Source organism: Arachis ipaensis, chromosome B10, assembly GCF_059453495.1.
Source record: "Arachis ipaensis isolate K30076 ecotype BB chromosome B10, ASM5945349v1, whole genome shotgun sequence".
Lineage (NCBI taxonomy): Eukaryota > Viridiplantae > Streptophyta > Magnoliopsida > Fabales > Fabaceae > Arachis > Arachis ipaensis.
In genome coordinates this window covers 30,223,369-30,248,171 of record NC_142435.1, presented here as the reverse complement: position 1 = coordinate 30,248,171, position 24,803 = coordinate 30,223,369, and the positions used below count along the sequence as shown (strand labels likewise).

Below are 24,803 nucleotides of genomic sequence, written 5' to 3'. Positions count from 1 at the left end.
ATAAATAAAAGTAAAAAATAAATTAAAGAAACATTGAACCTGGAATGAAGAGAAATAGCCTAATCATAATAGAAATCCTAATCCTAATCCTAAATCCTAAGGGAGAGGAGAGAGCCTCTCTCTTTAAAAGCTACATCTAAAAACCTAAAATTGTGTATATGAAAGTTGTGTTATGAATGGATGTATTCCTCCTCTTTATAGCTTCTAATATATGTTTTCTGGGTCGAGAACTAGGTCAAAAATAGCCCAGAAATCGCTGGTTGCGAATTCAAACACGCTAATTTTCACAGATGCGACGCGTGCGCGTGATGCACGTGTTTGCGTCACTTATCCTCAGGGCAATTATAGCAAATTATATATCATTTTGAAGCCCCGGATGTTAGCTTTCTAACACAACTAGAACCGCCTCATTTGGACCTTTGTAGCTCAAGTTATGACCGTTTTAGTGTGAGAGGGTCAGGTTGACAGCTTTGCAGTTCCTTCAATTTCTTGTATTCCTTCCACTTTTGCATGCTTCCTTTCCATCCTCCAAGCCATTCCTGCCCTGTAATCCCTGAAATCACTTAACGCACATATCACAACATTGAATGGTATAAAGGGGAATTAATTTTTGGTAATTTAAAGGCTTGGGAAGCAAGTTTCCAATTATAGAACAAAATTAGGAAGGAAAATGTAAAATCATGCAATTTATATGAATAAGTGAGTAAAGAGTTGATAAAAACCACTCAAATTAGCACAAGATAAACCATAGAATAGTGGTTTATCAGTGGGCGTCATTCACAGTGCCCTCCACGGAAAACAAAGCTCGGTATGTATGCTTCCGAGCTGAGTTTGTTGCTCCTCCTCCTGCAAAACCTCCATAAATACAGTTAATAATTTCCCGTGGTTGCTTAAGGTAATTATGAGGGATTTCTCTTTGTCTCGAGAATGTTGTCCTGTGGAGGTGTGGTTGGCCGAGGATGTGTCGCGCTTTTGTATACTCCCACTGATGTATTTGTCCAGATGTCCTTGCCAAGCTAGGCGTTCTAATAGGTCTTTTGCGATCAGGCACTCATCGGTGGTGCATCCATACTTTTGGTGAAAAGTGCAGTACCTGGATTTGTCCGAGTTCTTTGCTTCCAGATAGCTGCCGGCCTTTCGGGGAGGTTTGATCAGCTTGGAATTGAGAATCTCCTTGATGATGTCCCTCTTTGTGTTAAACTGAGTATATGAATCATAGCGGGGGGTTAGTTTAAAAGTCTTCTTACTGTCTCGAGCTTTATCCTCATCTTTGTTATACTGTGGCTTGTCTGCTTTTCGAGCTTGGCGGAGCTCCTAGATGTCCATCTGACCTTTAGCCTTTTCACGGAACTCGGTAAGGGTCTTTGGTTTAGCAACCGTGATTGCTTCTTGAAATTTTCCTGGTCGGAGTCCACTTTTGATGGTGTGTATATGCACTTCAAGATGAAGATCTGTTATGCTCATGGCCACCTTTGTGAAACAGGTAACGTAGTCCTTAGGCTTTCACTCTGACCTTGTTTGATTGTGTTCAGATAGTCGGAATCGTGTAGGTAGATAGAATAGGTAGCAAAGTGATCCTCAAAAAGCTTCGCTAGTTCCTGAAAATGAGAAATAGAATCTGCAGACAAAGAACAAAACCAATCAAGTGCAGGACAGTCTAAAAAGGTAGGAAAACAACGACATAAAATAGGATTGGAGGCACCATTTACTATCATTATAGATCTAAACTTTTTGATGTGCTTCTTCGGGTCCCCTAACCCATCATAAGGGGTTAAGGTTGTTGGCAAAGTGAATCTGCTAGGCATTTGGAAATTCATAATGTCAACCGTGAATGGTCCGACAAAGTTATCAGGCTCAGTGTCTTCATTCTTTGGTCGAGCTTCTTCGTTCTGAGCAGTTTTGGAAACGTGTGATGGGTCGGAATCGTGTTCTGCCTCCTCCGTTCGCTCATTACGATCACCATTGTTTTCAATCCGAGCATTAGTTAACTTGGCGATCTGGTTCACCATCCTTTGATTTTCCTCCGCCATACGTTGATTTGCTTGTTGCAGCTCAGTTACCATCCGAAGGAGTTCGGAAGGTGTTGGGGGTGGTAGATCAGCCATGGATGGATACAGAAGTTTTGAGGCCAAAAAGGAAAAGAGAGTTATATCTCGGGTCCCACGGTGGGCGCCAATTGTTCTTGAGTGAATAACCTGGCTATAGCTCGACTCTCAGCTGATGGCACCGAGCTGTTACTTCTAACGTTGAGCTAAGAGCTTAAGTGTCCGAGCTTTTTGTTTGGAGATATATCATGCCGTGGAGAGAACGAAAAAGGGGGGAGTGTACCTGCAAAAGGCACTTCAATGCTTAAGTCAGTATTGTGTATTCAATATGTTTTTTGCCAAAGATAAAATGTCATACCTTTAGAGTTGAAGTGAAACAGATCGGTTACGCTTCTGGCAATCGTTTTTCATTGAAGAGCAATTATAACAGATCGGGACATTACGGTATCTGGTCAGGCGTTTGGTTCCGAGTTGTACTGTTGGGGTGAGTCATTAAGCAGAGTTATAACATATGATACCGAGTTATGACTTTTGAGTTGGATTGTAACATCCATATCAAATGTTATTCTATTTTTTATTTATTCTATTTATACAACTAATATATACAATTATAAATGAAAATATGTATAAGACTTTGTTGAGAGAATTGCACTATATTTACGACTTACGAGGAAGGAGAGTAGATTCTGTTTTTAAACATGTGTGAGTGTGTTTTCAGTGTGTACATTTTTCAGTGTATACACAAGAAGTAAGAACATATATTTTTAGTCATCGAACTTTTATAGAGGCAATCATTTTCTTTTCCGCTTTGGTCATGCACTGTTTTGGCTGATTGTGCTGAGGTTATGGTAGTTGGAGGTTGGCTTTTTCTATTGGGTTTGAAGTTAGAGAAGTAACATGGAAAGATAACCCATCCCAAAGAAAAACCCAGAACCGAACATGCACCCACACTGACCCGAACCCACCTAAAACCCAATCTAACCTCTCCTGCTCCCTTCTCCCTTCGATGCTGAGCTCTGCCTTCTCCTTCTACTAATTTGGAGTGTCCCTATCTCTACTGTCATCTCCGATTGTGCCCGAGGGTTTTTCTGGTTGTCGTGCTCCTCCTCACTGCAAGCTCCACATTGGACCCTTCCTGCTCCATCCTCACCAGCGGCACTGCAGAAAACGTTGCACTCTCCATTTGAGCTGCTGTCTCCAGCGCTGCTGTGAGCCTTAGTGTGCTTGTGGTCTTAACCATTGTCTTCCCCATTTTCCGTCAGCCTTCTCTCCTCTTTGTGTGATTTGTGATGCACATTCTTTCTACCAAAATACTTATTGCTCTCTCTTCTGGATGCTTCTCTACTAGCAATTACCAAAAGATCCATCGGTAAATTTCAGCTCCATGATCTTCCCAGGTTGTTTAGAAAAGCTTGTTTGGCTATCTGATGAGTATCCAAGTGAAAGTGAAATTGGGGATCTATCTTGCTAGTTCTTCAACATTATATCACATTTGCAACCAAATGCAAACAATACTGAGTATCGTCAAATCACGCCTCTTTAACCCCTTGTATCTCTTTATCTCTCTCCTCACAACCGCCACCACTACACCACACTCATTTTCCACCTCACAATATAAAATCCCACTCCAGAACCAATTCGAGACATGGATTAACCATCTCAAACCTTTATCCCTTACGACATCCACTGAGCTCTTCAAGCCCAATTAGACCTAGACCTCTCCCTCGACATCTTTAGCTGGACCGCCTAATAGCACAACTACATCCACACTCACCTCACCATTTTTTTATTTTTTTTAGTTATTCAATCATTATTTTTTAATGATTTAACCATTTGGGTAATTTTTGCTGCTGATCGTGTTTTAATGTAGCTGCAATGGTTATTTTTTGCTGGATTTGACCTTCTTTGCCTCATACTTCCATTGGCTTTGGTTCTGTGATCATAATACTATGGTGTTTTATTGGAACACTGAGGCTTTGGTTTTGCTTTTGAATTCTGTAGATGTGAGATTTTATTTTATTTTTCTTTTCAATATAATGTAGAATAGATAAATTGATATTGATTGGAATTTGTATAGAATGACACTTGATAATAAATTTGAAAGCAATTGGAATTTGTATATAAATTGTTGCTATTTTAATATAAGTTTAAAATAGAAATTTGACGCTAATTGGAATTTTTAAGGAATACATGATTGTTGTTGTTTTAATACTTGATTATTGATGTTTTAATGTAAGTTTAATACTTGATTGATGTTGTTTTAATATAAATTTAATGTTTGATTGTTACTCTTATTTAATTGTTTTAATCACTACAAGAAAAACACTGAGTACTATCAAATTAATCAAATAAATCCACCGATACAAATATTACCGTTGGATTTACCGTTGTCCTTGGATTGACGGTATAAATTTCGCTGAAAACTGCTTATTAGTGGATTTATTTTGTTCGACACTAATTATCGGCAAATTTTCCGTCGGTCTTTTCAATGGATTTGACGAGGTTGTGTTGATGGTTACCATCGATACATCCGACGGTAACTTTAGCACCGTTTCATGTGATCTGACAATAACTTTGGCGGCGTTTCACGTGTTTAGGTGCCAAGTTATCGTCAGATTTATCCGACAGTAAATCCTACGGTAATATTAATTTTATTTTAAAAAATTTTTGGCACAGTTAACCCACAAGTACTCTTGTTAACAAAATTGTTAGCAGAAATTTAAAGTTGTCAAAATCAACAAATTATTTTATTAAAAAATAAATGGTCTGAATAAAATAAAATGTCACAAATGTAGAATACAATGAAGTAGACAAACAAAAATGTGTAAAACCCTAAACCTAGAGAACCCGGTAATCTTCGTTGTCGTCGTCGGCGTCGTGGTCCCCCTGCTGAGTCGGCAAAGTAGGTGCTGCCGTCAATGCTTCACCGGTAGCGTTGCTACTGGAACTTGCAACGCCGCTGCCTCTAGCGCACATCTGTTGGTTGTACTCCTCCATCTGCTGTCGCAACTGCCCGAGCTGCTCCAACTTCTCCATCAGGTCCGAGCTGATGCCAACGCATGCAAGAATCTTTCGATACCTCTGCTCAGACTGCTCCGCCTGTTGGTGCAGCTCCTGTGTTAGCTTCTGCACCTCCTCCCTTAGGTTGACAACTTCCTGGGATCAGCAGCGCTAGTGGCAGAGGCAGAGGTAGAGGAAGCCGTCAACGCGGAGGAGCGGGGGCCATTAGCGAAGAACGACCCCAACCCGAAGCGGTGATTCTTGTGGGGTTCAGAGGCGGTCACGCGCCAAATCCCATCAGGATCTACCACTGAGGTCTCAGAGCCGGTTTCGTCGGCCCTATTAGGCGACTGAGATTGCTGGGTCGCGGCCTCCAACCTCTGCGTGTACTCCTCCTATATCACACACGTTAGTTGTGATTAGGATAATAGTTAAATAATTGACTTTAAACCAAATAAAGTTAAAACTTAGGATTATTTTAAACTCACATAATGAGCTGCATACCTCTCGTCAGCAAATCTCTCCTTGTTTGCCTTTAAAGTATGGGTATACTTGAAGGTCTCCGCCAATGTCGCCTCATGATCCAACGACTTAGACTACAAATTAATATATCAACCAAGAAATAAAATAAACAAACAAATTAAACAATGACAAACAAATATATATGAACCAACATACAGGAAATCTTATTTCTAATTTCGAAAACATAATTTTAATTTTTTTATTTCACTGAAAATCTTATAAAAATTTCGACAGAATCTCCCCTAAAATTCAGACTTAACCATTCTTGAGGGATTCCATCCAAATCAAATATCCATCAACCCTTCTCAACTTATTACTTTTTTCAATCATTATTAAGGTAACATGTAACACCCTAACTTTTAGCACCTCATGATCGTACTAAAAGTTCGAGTGCTACTTACCTCTATTCTTTTAATTATATACTATGTTTATTTAATATTGAGCCTTCGTGAATACGAAACGATACTTTAATTAAGAAAACAAGAGGAGGCTTTATTTTAAATCACTTAACCATAAAAGTATATATTCACATAACTTTATATATATAGACTTATTTCAAAGAACCTTAATTACAAATCCTACCCCTCTAAAAACTAAAAACAATAAACAATAAGGGGAAAATAAATTCTAACAACTCAACTCGTGAATATAATCTTCTATGCCCCTGTAACTCCACACTAAACCTTCACACCTGTAGCTGAAAGGGGGGTGGAAATAGGGGTAAGAATTGAAGAGTTCTTAGTAGGGCCGGGGTAGTTAGTTAAGTTCGATTTGCTATTATTAACCAACCGCAACTAACAGTAGAACACATATAAGCATAAATAATAAAAGAAAACAGAAGTCAATCAGTCATGCAGGCATGCAGCACACACACAAATCATAGAGTTACATAGCACAGAGATATGCACAAACAAGCATGATGCCTGTCTAGTCCTATATAGGCCATGAGCTCATGTGTCAGTTTCTTGCCCGGTTTCCGACACTGGTCCTGAGATAAGCATTTTGTATCGCCGTCCTTATCTCATCCAACGTCTCCTCCATGAGCGTTACGTATCACCGTCCTCATGGGAGAACCTTCTTTCCGGTCTCCAGTGAGCGTTATGCATCGCCATACTCACTGAGCCATCCTTATAGTATCAAGTGAGCGTTACGTATCGTTGTCCCCACAGGACACTTGGCACTAAGGCCCAAACAACATTCAATTTCTCTTTAATCTTTGCTTTCTACTTTAATGTGGTAGAGATCCCTTTAGTTAATACATTCTTTCATTCCTGCCCTCTGCTCTCCTGTGGCAGACGTTTTTTAAATTCTTTTAATATTTGCTCTCTACTCTCCTATGGCAGAGATCCTTTAGTATTTTTCTTTTATTCTTTTAATGCTTTTGTTCTCGGTTATTTATTGAATTATATTTTCACTTAACTCAGTAATCTTTGTCTGAGTTTGGCTTCCAGTGTCATAACCTCTGTAAGCAACATCTGTCTTACAGGTGCGACTCTCTTGAATCGATGTATGCAAACATAACCTCTGTAAGCAACCTCTGTCTTACAGGTGAGGCTCTCTCTAGCCAATGTATGTATTGATAACCTCTGTAAGCAACCTCTGTCTTACAGGTGTGACCATCCCCTGGAGTGGTCGATGTATCTCTGGAAAGCGAATTTCAGTGGGCTCACCCCTATATCTTTACTTATCTTATTTTCTTTTCGTTCTTTCTTTCTTTCTTTCTTTGTTATCTTTCTTATCATTTCCAATATAATTTATCTTTGCATTATTCCCTCGCCTTTCCCTAAGTGTCTTATGAAAAAAATTATAAAGTACTTTAATTAAGTCTGCATTTTCTAAAACTTTTAAGACCACTTTGTTTGCTTTTCTCTAACTTATAATAATATTAATAATATTTCTACTAGTTAATATTCGTAATAAAATTTTAATAATAATAAAAATAGAATAATTTAAATAGTAAATAAATAATATATATACATTTTTTCTTAAAACTTAGTTTATAAAATCTTATTTTGAAACTTTTATTAATTACTTTCTAAATCACGAACTTTTTAACATTCTATTTTTAACTTCAATATTTTATAAAATTATATTTGAACCCTCACTTATTTTTAAATTTATAAAAATAACTCTGAACTTTTATGAAATATCGTTCTTACTCCTAAACTTTACTTATTACCCAAAATACCCGAAAACTTATATAATTATAAATTTAACCTCGATTTTTATATACAAGTACAATATTACCCTTCAAAAATAAAATGTAATTACTAATCTTTCTTTTATACCAAAACCGAAACCCTTAACCCTTTCCTTTCAAAATATTACTTGTATTTTAATCCGTTTTCGAGTCTTTCGGTTACCAATTTTTCTCAACTTTTAATTTAATATTTCAACCACCAAATCTCATTATTTTCCTCAAAATACCACATCACAACAGTCCCAAAACTATTAAAATAATCACAGCTGAGCTATTCCTCATAGCCAAACTAACAAATCACAAGCAACAACAATAATTTAACATAAACTCATTCAAACTCAGACAGTAATCAATGAAACCAATATTCACTCATCTAATTTATATTTAATTATTATAAAATTACCAAAATTATACCTCCATACGAAATCAAAATACTCGAAGTTCTGGAGAAGCTTTTCGACCGAACTGCTGAAGAAGAAAACGTCAGAAATCGACTGTATCTCCTAAAACTCCAATTAGCCGAACTCAAGGGAAAGGAGAGCTACGGCACTATCAACTTCTACCGAACAAAAATAACGCCAACGTATAAAAAAAAAGAATACGAACACTTTTATCGAATTAGATGTTTTATTGGAGTTACGAATCTCAAGAAATCGAAATCAAAAATCACGAAGGTGTCACGGTTCTTTAAAGACACTCGGTCTCTTTCACTTTCATTCCCTTTTCAAGTTCAATCGGTGATGATAATGGGTGATTGTAAGCCACATTCCCATGATTATAAGTGAATGGTATATATATATGTATACAGGGATGGATCCAGAAATATTACTCTGGAGGGGCCAATAATATATATAATATTAAAAAATTATACAAAAAAATAATATAATGTAAAATGTATTACAAAAATATATCGATAGAGAATATATTTTAAAATACAAAAAATATGTATGTACTTTTTTATTAACGAAGTGGTCGATTTTTCGTATCATAAAATTTATCGATAATAGAATATGTGTCAAATTTTTCAGCAATTTTCTTTTCAATATAATTAAAAGACAATTAGCAAGAAATTAACCTTTTATTTTGTTTATGAGTTATTCTTCACAATATTCATCACTAAAAAAGATCTCTCAGTTGTAATAGTTAAAACAGAGAGAATTAATACCAAATGAATCAAGAAGGACGCTCACAAGAAAAAAAAATCCACTTTATAGGATTTAAAAAATTTTATTTAATTAAAAAATATTAGTAATAATATCTTTTTAGATTTTTTTAATATTATTACTTACTTTTTTAGATATTAAAAATATTAATATTTAAGTTAGGCTAGACTTCTATTTATATTAGACTAAATACTAAATAAATTTTTAAAAAAATTAAATCATATTTAATAACCTATTACTATTAATCTTTTTTCAAAAAAGTTGGGAGGACCGAGGCCTCCACTCGCCCCCTAAGTCCGTCCCTATATATATATATATATATATATATATATATATATATATATATATATATTATGTATTTATGTAACAAATCTTTCTTTCATTATTCCATATGGTTCGGCTGGGGCTGGGGTTGATTTATAATCATAGAAGGAGATTTGATTAATGAAAAGTTGAGGTGTTATAGCTTAATAAAAATAAAAGTGGCATGTGTCCTTGTTTTATACATATATACATGCATATAAAATCCTATATTGATATAATAATAATAATAATAATAATAATAATAATTATAACAATGATAATAATAATAATAATAGTAATAATAATATATAATAAAAATTAATTTAATTTTTGTTTTATCAAATTATTTTTTAATAAATAATTTAAATTTAATAAAATAAATAATAATTAAATTAAACTTTAATAATCATAAAATTCTATTTAATTATTTTTGTTAAAAGTAATTTTTCTAAAAATTACATCTCAATATAATATATTAGCTCATAAATAGCTAATTATTTAATTTTAAAAAATTTGGGGTCTTATATAACATACAAACAGTTCAATCATTACTAATACAGTCAAGCATTTTTCAAACAGTTTCAGCAGTAGGAATCAGCAAACAACCCAATAATCCAACTTTTTTCAGCAATCTCAAAGTCTAATCTAACATATCCTAACCACCTAAATCCACTAAAACAAAAAATTAAACCAACTAAACTCTACTAACAAATTAGTTAACTTGATAATCAAAAAAGAAATTAAACCAACGAAACAATTTTACATCAACTCAGCTCAGTTTAGTTCATACAGGACTATATAAATATATATCAACAAAACACCAAAGATCATATTCAAAACAAGAATGCTTATAAATCAATTACATTTTTATAAAATAAATGAAGAAATTAAAAAACTAATTCAAGTAACTACTAAAACATTAAACAATGCCAAAATTTTTACCAGTCTGGTCTTCGTTTTTATGAAGGTCGTCGATTCACCCGTATACTTCGATGACTTGGGAGAAGCCCTATTAGCAACTTTTGTCAGACGGCGACACTTGAACCTGTCGTTATCTCCAAAATAGGCCTCCAGTTCACACTTGATATTTTGACGGATCCACGATGTCAGGTGGTCTTTCCCCTGACGAGCATCGCTCATTATCTGCTGAAGTCGTTTGGCTGGCCGGTTGCATAGATCTTCCTAATCATGACATTGTATTTTGCATCCCATATGAATTTTAACTACAAAAGTGATTCACCAAAATTAGTTAGTCAAAATAAAATACAGTTCAAATACAATTAATCAATTCAAACCAAATTGGGTTCTTACCACCCACTTCTGAAACCAACACTTTCTGGTCTCAGCCAGGATCTGCGTGTAGGTCGGTCACGGATAGTCGTACATGAACTTAATGACCTCGTATATCTCCTGTGTGCAAGCTTTGGGTTTTGGTGCAAACCTGTCAAAGGATAAAAAACAAACTTAATATTAAAAAAAATTGAACTCATGACTGCATACCATCAAAGCAAATCCTCAGCCGGATGACGGCGATGGTGGAGGGGCATCTTGCTCGGGGGCATTGGAGAAATCACCCACTGCAAGCTCTATCGACGTCGTCGCTGCATCTGCAGGGGGCGTAACAGAAGGAGGCACGCAGTTCGAGTTTAGGACCAAGATGAATTGCTAGTCCGATGGACTCGCCTGTGACGTCACAGGAGTCAACGAGGTAGCCGAGGTAGAGGGCGATGATTGGCAGCCCTGGGGGATTCGGTGGAAGCCCGCCCTCTACCACGATCACGTGACCCACTCGACCTACGTCTACTACCTGTCATCATGTTTGTATAGCGAATATATTAATAACATAAAAAGAAACTCTATAAATAACAAATAATTCTAAAAGTGTTTTAGTTTAGTAAATTAAAAAGAGAAAAAGAAAATTACATAGTTTTTTAATTTCAAAATAATTAAATTAGAATGAATAAGTGATTTGGTTAGTTTAACAAACTAACAAGTGTCTATAGAACAATAAAACACTAATTGTAAAGGAGAAAATTTTCTTTCATAAGAACCAAAATGAATATATATATATTTCTCTTGTAAATGCCATAAATATTTATCATAACACCAACTTAATAAAATAAAAAATATAAACTAAGATTAAAATAATTATTCAAATTGACAATTGCCCAAAAATATAGCAACCCAACAATTAATTATAACAATTTCAAAAACATAATTTTAATTTTTCGATTTCACTGAAAATCTTATAAAAAGTTAAAGTCTCCCTTAAAATTTGGATTTCTCCACCCTTCAAAGGTTCCATCCAAACCAAATATCCATCAACCTTTCTCAACTGGTTATTTTTTTCAATCATTATTAAGGTAACATACAAACAGCTCAATCAATATTAATATAGTTAAGCATTTTTCAAACAATTTCAGCAGCAATAATCAACAAACAACTCAATAATCCAATATTTTTCAGCAATATCAGAGTCTAATCTAACCTATTCTAACCTATCCTAACCATCTAAGTCCACTAAAGTAGAAAATTAAACTAACTAAACTCTACTAACTAGTTAATTAACTTGATATAACAAAATTTAAAATAAACATAGTACAAATAAAAAATCTTAAATGTAGAACAAAAGAAAACGGAGAAGAGGGATGGAAGTGTAGTGGGGGTAGAAGCAGAAGTGACAGCAGAAGAGGTTGACCAAGAGGAGAGATGAGAATGTTAGAGAGAGAGAGAGAGAGAGAGAGAGAGAGAGAGAGAGAGAGAGAGAGAGAGAGAGAGAGGGGTTTGCGGCTCCAATTTAAGGCACGATCACCATCGAATTTAGCGGCAGATATTTTCGACAGTAACACAAGGCGGATCACTAAAACGCAGCGCTTTATTAAACATGTTTAATGTCGAATTCTTCCGACGGTAACTCCAACACTAAAGTTGGCGCCTATTTGTTGTGGTTTCTCACCAAATGTTACCGACGGTTCTACTATCAGAAGCGACTATCTGCTAGTAATTATTTGACAGGACGAATCATCAAATCTGTCGTTAAGGGCTTGTTTGGGTGAACTTTTGAAAAAAGATCTTTTTTCGAGTTATCTTTTTTTAAAAGATCTTATAGAGAAGTAAAAGTAATTTTATGTTTGGATATCTCATGTAAAAAGGTCTTTTTATCTATCAATTATGTTTGGGTATAACAATATAAAAGTACTTTTTTGTTCATTTATTACACGAAAAACATCTTTTTTTTTAAGAAAAAAAGATCTTTTAAAAAAAGATGTAAATTACAGCTTCTCAAAAAAGATCTTTTTTTGATTTTACTAGTGCTTTTACTTTTACTACTAGAAATTTGCCAAACACGTTAAAAAATAAAAAAAGATCTTTTTTCATTGAAAAAAAATCTTTTTTTAACAAAATAATGGCGCCCAAACATGCACTAAATTCGACTATAATTATCACCGTTAAATTCAATGATTCTCAGTTTTTTTTTTGTAGTGAATATAAATTTAATACTAATTGAAATTTTTATTTTTAGAAATTAATAATTGATTATTGTTATTATGTTTGTGTCCGTGAATATATGTATTTTTTTATTAATGTAGATTTAATATTTTTTAATTGATTATTTTATATTTATATTAAATAAGATTAGATTAACTAATTTTACCTGTGTCAGTTGAATCAGTGTGATTCAACCGGTTGGATTACAGTTTCGGTTCTAATAACTATGCTTCTTCCTCGTCGTCTTCAATTATGACCGTGAAACACCACTGCCGAACCACCCCCCTCCTTTTTCCTTTTCTTCTTTTTCTTTTCCTTCTTCTTCTTCTCCTCTTTCTTTCTCTTCTTCCATCGCACCACCCTTCCCTGAACACACCCCAGCCTCCAACCACCATCACGCCACCGTGAATCACCACCAAAACCAGACCACCACCTTCCTCCTCTCATCGGCCATCATCATCATCACGACAGCGCCGTCCAGACCCGACACCGGCGACCACGCCACAGCCACCCTTCTTCTTTTTCTTCCCTTAACCGAACCACCACTCCCAGTGTCATCAAAGCTGCCGGCACTACCTCTAGCAACAGCTGTCTCCACCACCGCTGCGTTCTCCACTAACAGCGGCTGTCACTGCCACGGGAACTCCACCTCACCCCTGCTTCCCCTGTTTCTGCATTTTCCTTTCCCTGTTCTTCAAACAGGATTCAGTTCAACCTCCCTTTTACATCTTTTCTCTGTTTTAGTTAATTTAGGATTAGTTATATGTTAATTTCTAGTTGGTAATTGAATTGGTTAGGATTATTTGCTGCTGTTAGTTGAATTTAGATTAGAACTAGGATTTTCTGATTAGAACTAGTCTTAGTTTATACATAGTTAAACATGCTGTTATGCTTCTTGAGTTTGAATTTTAATTGGGTTGGATTGTTTGATTGATATGCTGCTGAACCACTGCACTATGTTGCTGATTTTGCGTCACTGATGCTGAATTTGTTTGAATTGATGTTGAAAGAATGCTTATGGTGTTATTTTGTGTTGTTTATGCCTTTGCATGCCAAGTGTTCGATAAAAGGCCTCTATGACTATTTTGGATTTTAAATTGCATGTTATAGCTACCATGTGATTGAGAATGTTTGATTCTTTGGCATGATTCATTGTTGAGATGAATATTTGTGATAAAAGGATTGTATAAAGTGCTAAAAATTTTTCATTGCTTGAGTTTTGAGTATATATATTGTGTGAATGCCATGATTGGTTTATCTTTGAATTGGATTTCAATCACTACATATCACTTTAAACCTCTTTTTTTGCTCAATCCATCACAATTACATTAATTCTTGGTATGCCTAAGTGTTCATTGAGCTTCTTATTGCTTGTTGCCTCTTTGTAACTTGCAAATTATTTTGAAGTATCTTAGGCACACTAATTAAGATGAATATTGCCTTTCACAATGTTACATGTTACTTATTTCATCCTCTCTTAGTGTCTTGTATTTTTTGCGAGATCTATCTTCTGGTTCACTTCTTGCCTGCTGAAGTTTATACTATTTGAAGCATCCCTGTCTTCACCATCATCTCCAATTGTGCCCGAGGGTTCTTCTCGTCGTCGTGCTCCTCCTCAGCTTCCGGTGGCACCGTCTCCTTCGTCTGGGTAAGCTCCACGTCGGACCCTTCCTGCTGCATCCTCACCAGTGGCGCTGCTGCGAGCTATGGAGTCCTTGTGGTCTTGGCCATTGTCTTCCCCATTTGCCATCAGCCTTCTCCCCTCCCTGTGCAATTGTGATGCGCCTTCCTTCCACCAAAACACTAACTGCTTTCCCTTTTGGATGCTTCTCTGCCAGCAATTACCCGAAGATCCATAGGTAAATTCCAGCTCCATGATCTTTCCAAGTTGTTTAGAAATGCTTGTTTGGCTATGAGTATCCAAGTGAAACCGCAATTGGGGATCCATCCTGCTAGTTCTTCAACACTATTCCACATTTGCAACCAAAAGCAAACCATGCTGAGTATCATCAAATCACGCCCGCTTAACCCCATGTCTCGCTTCATCTCTCTCCTCACAACCGGCACCACACCACCCTCGTTCTCCACCTCACCATCCAAAACCCCACTCCAGAACCAATTTGACACATGGATAAACCATCTCAAACCAGGCTTCACCCCTTCCGACGTCCACTGGGCCCTTCAGGCCCAATTAGACCCACATCTATCCCTTGACATCTTCCGCTGGACTGCCCAACAGCGCAACTACACCCACACTCACCTCACCTCACCTACCTCACCATCATCAAACAACTCGTCGCCAGCCGCCGCTACTGCCAAGCCGAAACTCTAATCCACGAGGTCATTACCGGCGCCTGCGACCCCTCCCTCGAGCTCTACAATGCCGTCATCCGGTTCTGCTGCGGCCACAAGTTCCTCTTCAGCCTCGCCTTTGACGTCTATAAGAAGATGCTCAAGTCAGAGGATTCCAAACCCACTCTCAAAACATATTCCCTTTTGTTCAATTCACTTCTTAAAAGGTTCAATAAGCTCAATGTTTGTTACGTTTACTTGCATTCTGTGAGGTCCATGATTAAGCAAATGAAGGCCAATGGTGTTATTCCTGATACTTTTGTCCTCAACATGATAATTAAAGCTTATTCCAAGTGTTTGGAGCTTGATGAAGCCATTAAGGTTTTTCGCGAAATGGGCTTGTATGGCTGTGAGCCTAATGCTTATAGTTATGGATATATTGCAAAAGGTTTGTGTGAGAAGGGTAGGGTGAATCAGGGATTTAAGTTCTTGCAGGAGATGAGGGGTAAGAGTTTTGTGCCAAGTGCGAGTACTTATGTTGTAATCATTTGCAGTCTTTCCATGAATCGGAGGTTTGAGGATGCCATCGAGGTTCTGTTTGATATGTTGGAGAACTCTAAGTCTCCTGATCACTTGACTTATAAGACTGTCCTGGAGGGATTGTGTCCCGAGGGGAGAGCCGACGAGGCTTTTGATCTGCTTGATGAGTGCAAGAAGGGGGATGTTAACATGAATGAAAAGATGTATAAGGCTTTATTGAGAGAATTGCACTATATTTGCAGGGAGGGGGAGTAGATTCTGTGCTTGCTGTTCCTTTAGTCTCGATAAGCATAAGTTGTCGAATTCAGTTGTTATAGGGAGCGGTAGAACTTGGCGTGGTATCAAGAAAAAATGAATTTATTTGAGTGAATATTATTGGATTTTTTTCGTATATAAAATAAAATAATTAATTATTTCCCCGAAAAATTTTTTTCAGATTTATTTTCAAGGATACGAATTTTTTTTTTTTGGGAATAAGAGCAAGTTCGCCGCATCTCTTGGCAAACTCTATGATGAGTTCGGAAATAAAAGTAGGCCTATTGGAGAGAAAGATCAAGTAGCCACAATTTCTCTGTTTACTTTCTTTCTCATTATTAACGTTGCTGCTACGATGTCAGGAAATTCATTGTTATCCATTCATTACGATGGTAAAATAGTGTATGATGAAGAAGGTTCAATTGTCTTTAGATTGGGCCAACTGATAATTATCTATATGACACCGGAAGTCAACAGTTTAACAGCTTTGAAGAATGTGATGTTGTATTCCGTCGGACAGCAGGAATCTAAACGGGTGAAAAAAAATTACTACAGATATCCGACCGAGTTAGATGGCAATTTGTTTTATAAAAGGTATATTACAGTTGTGTTGTCTTTGTCTCTGTTACTAGTATATTTATCAGACCATCGTTGTGAGCGATATTTCTATTGTTTTGAATTAAGTACCGATTGCGCGACGACGAGGACGTCGTGGCACAACCGATGGACTAATATTCATCTGTTGGAATTATACGTGTTTCTTGTTGACTTTGGTGGCCGAGGATCATTTGCAGATACTGTCGATGATAGTCCGACGAGTGGAGTTGTTAGACGAACTATCAGAAGGACGATGGTAGATCTAAATATGCCACCTGAGGGTAGTCAGGAAGGGTCTAATGTTGAAGTTCGTAACATTGAATTAATGGATGACGGTGTTGAAAGTCATGACGGTTCTGCTATCAGAGATCCGATGATGGAGCAGTATGAAGTCAACCCCGATGATAGAGACGATGCTGACGAAGAACCACCCGAAATCCCTGATGATGGTGACGAGGAAGAGGAGATGAACTACTACGGTGACACACAGATTGCTCTGACACAGCCTGCCATTTCTCGACCATATGACCGGCCGGATCATTTCACGAGGTTGAATCTCGATGCAATGACTTCGGATTGGTCGTTTACCCAAGGAGGTCCTGAAGAAGACCCAAGCAACGAGTTTGAGGTTGGACTACAATTTGGAAACAAGGAAGAAGTCATGTTGGCAGTTAAGCAGTACAGCATCAGGAGGGCTGCGGAGTACAAAATAGTAGAGAGTGACCATTGGAGGTACAATGTACGATGTATCCAGATCGGACCCGATTGTAATTGGAGCATACTCATATCATATCGCCGAAAGCAAGAAAGGTGTGAGGTTAGGAGATACACTGGTCCTCATACTTGCATGCAAACTTCGATGGGGCAAGATCATCGTAGGTTGGATGCGAAAGTGATTGCACAACACATTCTCACGATGGTCAAGGCCGATCCAACAATCAGCATCAGGGTTCTACAAGGAGATGTGGAGAATCACTTTGGTTACAAGGCGTCCTACAGAAAGGTTTGGCTTGCAAAACAGAGAGTCATCGCTAGAATATATGGCGATTGGGAGGAGTCATACAACGAGCTTACTCGTTGGTTATCTGTGTTGTGGAACCAAGTGAGCTTCACAGTCCACTTCATCTGTGACTGTCTGTCCTCTAGGCCGGGAACAACACCCAGAATCTGCTCACATAACTCCTCAATGGTCCGTCCCCGATGGTGCTGCTCCCACCCACCTATGCATCCACTCACTAGATCATCATCAATTCTGAGTCCCAACTGATAGGCCACGTCCTGCAGGGTGATAGTCATCTCCTTGCACGGTAAATGAAATGTATGGGACTCAGGCCTCCACCTCTCTATCAACGCCGAGGCAAGCGACCAATCGTACTCGAACTCGACCATAGGCAAGCGACCAATCGTACTCGAACTCGACCATATAGGCCACGTACTCAAACTCGGCTCGTCTCAGATATGGCCTAGTCTACTCCGGCGGCCGTGCCATCAGATTCCGTCTGGTGTGCAAGATCCGAGGCGCCTACCAAACGAAAAAAAATTAATAAAAAAGGTACCGTGAAGAAATATATTAGCAAGTTCACTTTTTATTCAATACAATAAAATAAAAAAGGGTAAAGTATACTTTTTGTCTCTGAAGTTTTCGAAAAGTTTTAAAAATACCCTTAAGTTTTAATTTGTTTCAATTTTATCCTTGATGTTTTAAATATGCTTCAATTATATCCTTTTTGTTAGCTTTTTGATAGTCAACCAATAGTCAACTTTTTGTTTCCAATTTTAACCCCTAATCCTAACAGTGTTTGGTAGTTAGCACACTACCTAATCCATCCTCTCCCTTTCTTCCCAATCTCATTCCATTCCAACAGACCAACACCTCCACTTTTCTTCCCAACTATCGCTCATCCTCTCATCCATCTCTCCGCTGTAACCACCGGCGCCACTGATGCGCTCCCAAGAGACTATATCGGTAAAGAATTTCTCAATAAAGTCGTGTTGCAAGTATAGCTCTACCAACAACAATCCTTGGGGATCAAATTTAGAGAGGGATTTGGTTGTCACAAGTTCAACCCCAATAAAAATAACAGAAGTATTCAAACCTCGGGTCGTTTCACGAAGAATGGGCAAACATGTGCTTCAACATTGGTTAGAAATCCGGGGTTGTGAGTTATGAGCAAGGAATTAAATGAGGAATCTTAACAAGCAAGTAATCTTAAAATGCAAGAAACTAGTTCGAATGACTAAGCAAGATGTAAGTAATACCAAACTAATGAGATAACATTCAATATAATTCTATTCTAAAACTAAGCAATGACTATAACTAAGACAAGACAAGTAGAATTTTGGGTTTTCAAATGTGAATAATAAAAGCAACTCTTGGCTAGGCATGGGAATTGGGGTCACCATCCTTGTCTAATAATCGTATCTTGACAATTATGAGGAACCAAACTCATTAAGTCTACTTCTATACTTGAAGTACGTTAAATGGCTTGGTCAACATCAACCCATAAGGTCTAACCTCACTACTAATTAACCTAGCAGTAGGCTAGTGTCAATGGCTATCAAATTAACCACTAAGGGTTCCCAAATCATTAAATCCATTAGTCCTAATGACTCAAGTTTACCCAATTCCCTTGGCCTAGGCCAAGAGTAAAAAGAACTACTCCATAATCAAGGTAAACAATTCATCAAACACATGGTAAGCATTAACAAAAGACATGTTCAAAATGCAATTAAATTAAAACTAACAAATACCCACTAACAATTATCAACATACAATCACTCAAACAACACAATTAATCATAGAAATCATCAATGTAACATCAACAAAGGAAGATTCACAACATTCTTGAAATGGGTAGAAATTGACAATTGACAAGAATTCATAAAACTAACACAAGATCTAAGCAAAATTATACTAGGAAATTCAAATTAAACAAGTAAAACTAGTAATTGACAAGATCCAATTCAGTATTCAACAAGGGAAGATCAAATTAAAGCTAGATCTAGAGAAGAACAAGAGTTTCTCTCTCTAGAAAAATAAAGAACCAAAAAATAGCTAAAAATGTGTCTTAGTGTAAAATGAATGATCCCTCCTTTTCCCCTAACATCCTTGGGTCTTTTCCATACAGAAACAGTTTGAATTTGGGCCTCATGAGCCTCAGAAATCGCCAGGCACGATTTCCTTTAATGAGTTCACGTGCAGCTTCCCGCCCGTGCGCGCGTGTGCGTCGGTTGAAATTCTCTGGCCCGCGCGGATGCGTCCATCCTTGCGCGCCGCTTCTAGCTATCCTCATCCACGCGTGCGCGTGGAGTGTGCATGTGCGCCGATGCTGAAGTTCCCAAAATCCAAATCTTCATGTTCCTTCCTCTTGTGCATGCTTTCTTTCTCTCTTCTAGGCCATTCTTACCCTATTAATCCTGAAATCACTTAACAAATACATTACGGCATCGAATGGCAATAAAAGAGGATCAAAATATAGCAATTTTGAGGCAAAATAAGCATGTTTTTTCCATCATGGGGCAATATTAGAAAGAGAACACAAAATCATGCATTTCTTGTGAATAAGTGCGGAAAATATTGACAAAACCTCCCAAATTCTACACAATATAAACCACAAAATTGGGGTTTATCAGCCACCACCAACCACCATCACCAACCTCCATCTTCGTCTCCAACATCATTCATCCATCTCCCTCCCCACTTATCCATCTCCATTTTCATGATCATAAAGCAGCAAAAGACAGGGTCCGAATACCGATCACTCACACGTTTCTCTTCTCCCAGTCCCACACACTCAAGTCTCACACAGCATCCACCATTCACGACGCCTCAAGCTCATGCTTCATCGTCCCCGATTAACTGCGCCTGGAGCTCCGCCGCTCACGATTCACCACGCCCAGAGCTCCGTCGTCCGCGATTCACCGTGCCTCGAGGTCCGCCGTTATGTGCGCTATGGCTTCCCTCTCCGACAGCCTCAACTCTCCCTCTCCCTTTGCCCATGTCCAGATCTTGAAGATTAACTGGTTTCAGAAACAACCTAATGGAAACGACGATATTTAATTTCTTGTTCAAATCTACAATTAGGGTTTAATTGCCCAAATGGTTTTGTTATTAATTTGTCAATATCACTCTTTTATATTCAATTTTGGTGTTTTCAACTCGTTGCTATTGCTGTAGCTTTGGCACTTCATTCTGCAATTGAGCCAAATATGTGAATTGATAAAATGTGCACGGTGGTTGGTGAGACAACACTACAAGAAAAATACCTATTCAGGTACACTTGAAAAGTGTAGCCAAAAGTGAAAAAAAAATGATGCCTTAGGCTACGGCTACGCTTTCTGGGCTACGGCTACGCTTTTTGGGGGTGATTCCTATTCGGCCGTTGCCTATTCTCAAAGGCTACGCTTTTCTGCACCAAGGGCTACGCTTTTGGCGTTTGGGAATAAGGTGCGCTTTTCAAGTGATGCTGTCCAGGACCAAAGGCTACACTTTTCAGCTTCCATTTTTTCCAGAATAGGCTACGCTTTTCAACGCTACTGCATCACCTGTAAAGCGTAGCCACATTGTATACCATGGCTACTTTTTATAAGTGTAGCCTTAGGTCCCTCATTGTTTTTTTTTTTTTAATTTTTTGTATATATATATATATATATATATATATTCTAATAATGTTTTGTAAAATATAATATTTAATAATATGATTACATATATAATTCTGTATTTTTAATTAAATGAATTAAATATTATAAAATAAAAATAAATACACAATTATACTAAATTAAAAAATATTCTAGCAAAGCACAGTAAATACATTCTAAAGATTCACAAGCACTATCATGCTACAGTATGTTAGTACATAAAACAATAGGTCCAGCTATCCAATTGAACAATCATTCAACAATAGAGAAAAAAATGAAACATGTCTAAAGTCTAAACTACTAATTTCCATGTATCAATGAATATAAAGAGGATTCAAATTAAGTCTAAAATTAAAATAAATAAAAGAAAAGTGAATAAACAAAGACCTTAGTGCCCTGAGTACTAAGTCCCTATCAGTTGTGTGCCTGAAAATCATTTGAACATACCCCATAAAAAAAGAGGATTTTTTTGTTGGAGCCACTTATGTTGCGTGCTAGTGCCTTTACAAAGTGCTGAATAAATTCAGAGTGCCCTTCATAAGTGGTGGCAGTAATGAGATTACCATCCACCACTGTTGCTGCCATGGTGTCTGGTTCAACCCAATGAGCCCCAGAGGCAACCGATGCCGGTTTAACAGGAGGAAAAGCGGTGCACTTGTGATCTTTAGCTACACTTGCAGCCACCAGAATCAACTGTCCGTAGCAAATGGAAGCAAGTGCTTTTCCAGAACTGAAAAATTTGATCACCAGTGCCACAACAAGAGGATCATGAGCAAGATACTCTGGCGCTCTTCCACCCAGTAACATCACCCCGTCATAGTTTGCAGCATCAATTGAAGTCTGGTGGGAAGAAATGCTTTTATTAGCAAACATAAGGACACTAACACGTGAAAGGAAAGAAGTTATGGGAGAAAAGATAAAGAACAATAACTATTCTATTTAGGTGCAAAATCCTAGCTATTCATTAGATAATGGTTCTATGTCTGCATATCTTGATATGCTTAACCAATAATTTGGAATTAAGAAAACAATCATTTGAGAAGAGAAGTGTTAAGACCATACTTACTCACTTTTGCCGTTCATTCAGTATTGGAGAAAGGAAAGTAATCTGGACCTCAAATATATATGCCTTTGCCTCGGCCTCTTTCACGTTAAAAGCCTTAGTCAGCTCTAAAATATCTCTAAATCACACAGATTAAGCATGAAAAAGACAAGTATCAATAGATTATAAATCATGGCAATTTGTCAAAATATTGAATATCAAAAAGGAAATGAGATTCACAAGTTATAATGCAGTCAAGACATCAAAAAAATAAAAAAAAATAAACATAAAAATTAAATTTTAATATATTTTCAACTGTAAAAGGAATATCTAATGTAACAAACTTCTGAGAATAAATTGTACAGCTAAAGAAGTGCACAAATAATATTTTAAATAGAAAAAAAAGCCTGTGGATGTGGTCTTTTAATTCATGCTCATTGGCTTCACTTTATCAATTATTTTACTCACAATTGTTAATTAATGAGTGCACCATTAAGAAAGTAATTTTCTTAGGTATGAGAATTAAAAACCATTAGTGCTGCAGTTTAATCTACTCTGTCTCTGTGTGTTTGCTTTCAATATGAAGGATTTTGATACAGTTAATTGTTTGCTTCATCCTTTCTAGAGAAAAACCCAAATCAGCCCCTGACAATTACCTCGAAAGACAACGAGGCCCCTGACAAAAAAAAAACCTCAAGCCGGCCCCTGACAAAAAAAAAAAACCCAACCCGGCCCCTGACAATTACCTCGAAAGGACAACGAGGCCCCTGTGCCAAAAAAAAAATAATGTTATTTTTTTTGGCACAGGGGCTAATCAGTCCCCAAAAAAAATTATCAGGGGCCGGATTGGGTGTTTTTTTTTCTTGGGGGCCTCGTTGTCTTTTCGAGATAATTGTCAGGGGCCGGATGGGGTATTCACTCTTTTTTCTATGAGAATTTTATGTATTGAAAATGCTAGTAAGTTTTTTTGCTAGAGTACCTAAGGATATTTTTTGAGTCTAGTATATGCTGCCTAAAAGAAAAGTTTTCTCTGCAGAACATTACCTTAAGGATTTAGCTTCTGCTGTTATTTTGGACATACTATTGTTTACCTTATTTTATGCTCCATTATTAAGCAAAGTGCAAAAATTATATCACTGCCTCTCATTTATATTCTCCATTTCTCCTCATAGGAAGAAAAGTTTTTCTCTATATATTGTCTCAGAAGTTTTGTGAGGCACTTAAACTGGCATCCATATTTGGAATAGATGAATAAATTGTACAGTTAAAGAAGTGCACAAATAATATTCTAAATACAACTCAGTTTCTTATATGACATATGTAATTACTATTTATAAAATAGAAGAGAATTAAGTGCATTTGAATGCCAAACTATTAAAAAAACATACACTTATGACTTTTTAGTTTTATTTTTTTATGTATTGCTATTAAAAGGCAAGGAAATATATGTATAGATATAAGACCATTGAATAATTGAAACTATTTTAAACATATGTCCTCATATCACTCACTCTTTAGCAAGCTCTGCATAAGACCATGCACCATCCTTTAGCTTCTCATCCAATCATAATCCAAAACAAATTAAATTAATTTACACACAAATCAAATCAAAACACATGGAATTAGTTAACAGATAGAGTGAAGAAGAAGTACCTATCACGGATTTAAACCTGTTACATCATGGACGCCATTCTTTGTTGATAAGCTTTTGGAAGTGATTCCAAACCAGTTAACATGCTCTTATCCATGATTCAATTCAATTCAACTCAACCTAGTGTTCTTCATTCACATTAATCAAATATATCACACACCTCAAGCAATTATAGTACATCCACTTCAATCTCGTTAATTAAAATAAAATAGTAATAAAAAACCTGTGGAGACGAAATCTATGGACCAAGACAGAGGGAGCAAAGGCAACTGGGGAGTTTGTAGAAGAAACTCAAACCCCAGGAACAAAATTAAAACCAGTTAACTAACAATAATATAGGATGAAATAATCACAAACAGCACAATCTAATCACAATTAAGCCACAAAAGCACAAAGAACAGCAGGACAGCAGCATATTTACAATGAATAATCACAAATAGCAGTAAGAGCTAATCAACAATCAATTAATCAATGAATGAAAAATTGAAAACACAAATCATTCAAGAATAATTCAAAGATCAATAACCCTTATGAACAGAGCAAAAAACCGAACAATGTCATTACACTATTACAGTGAGCCACGAACAGAGCATTGACCTTCGAAGATGGCGATCTCGCGACAAACACAACGATGGACGACGGCAAAGAGCTGTGAAACAGGACTGGAAAGAAAACATTGGCGAACGAGGGATCGAGGGACCTCGAGAACAACGAACCATGAGGACTGCGAACGACCACAACGAACCTAGTGGCGATCTTGAGCGCGATGGGCGGCGACGGTGAGATTGATGGCGGCGCGGTGGAGGCTAGGGTTTTCACAACCTTACAAGGAAGAGCTGCGAGATGGACGAACGGCGGCAGAGCACGACTAAGGACGATGAGCAGACGAGTGAGACGGTGACAGTAGCGCACGACGACGGAGGGCACAACGACGGGGAGCTTGAAGAAGCGCTAGGGTTTTGTTATTTGGTACTTTGTAGGAAAGAAGGAATGACCGTATGAGAGAGTGCAGCATAGTTGTAAGAACCGGTTATCTGGTCGGTCCGGTTAGTCATTCTGACCGGAT

At 37.2% G+C, this 24,803-nt stretch overlaps 1 long non-coding RNA gene and 2 pseudogenes across 2 annotated transcripts; 1 reads left to right on the top strand and 2 right to left on the bottom strand.

Moving 5' to 3' along the window:
• Window positions 1-777: 777 nt before the first annotated feature.
• On the bottom strand, window positions 778-3,297 carry LOC148579558 (uncharacterized; annotated as a pseudogene).
• Window positions 3,298-12,906: 9,609 nt separating this feature from the next.
• Window positions 12,907-15,980, top strand: LOC107623658 (pentatricopeptide repeat-containing protein At3g25210, mitochondrial pseudogene; annotated as a pseudogene). Its single transcript, XR_015907063.1, has one exon. The product of XR_015907063.1 is annotated as a pentatricopeptide repeat-containing protein At3g25210, mitochondrial pseudogene (transcript).
• A 5,214-nt stretch (window positions 15,981-21,194) lies between these two features.
• On the bottom strand, window positions 21,195-24,735 carry LOC107623946 (uncharacterized). The gene is made up of 4 exons (XR_001616688.3): window positions 23,740-24,735; window positions 23,598-23,638; window positions 22,111-22,225; window positions 21,195-21,884 (listed from the first exon to the last, which is right to left on the bottom strand). It is a non-coding gene; the product is annotated as an uncharacterized LOC107623946 (long non-coding RNA).
• Between the last annotated feature and the right edge of the window lie 68 nt (window positions 24,736-24,803).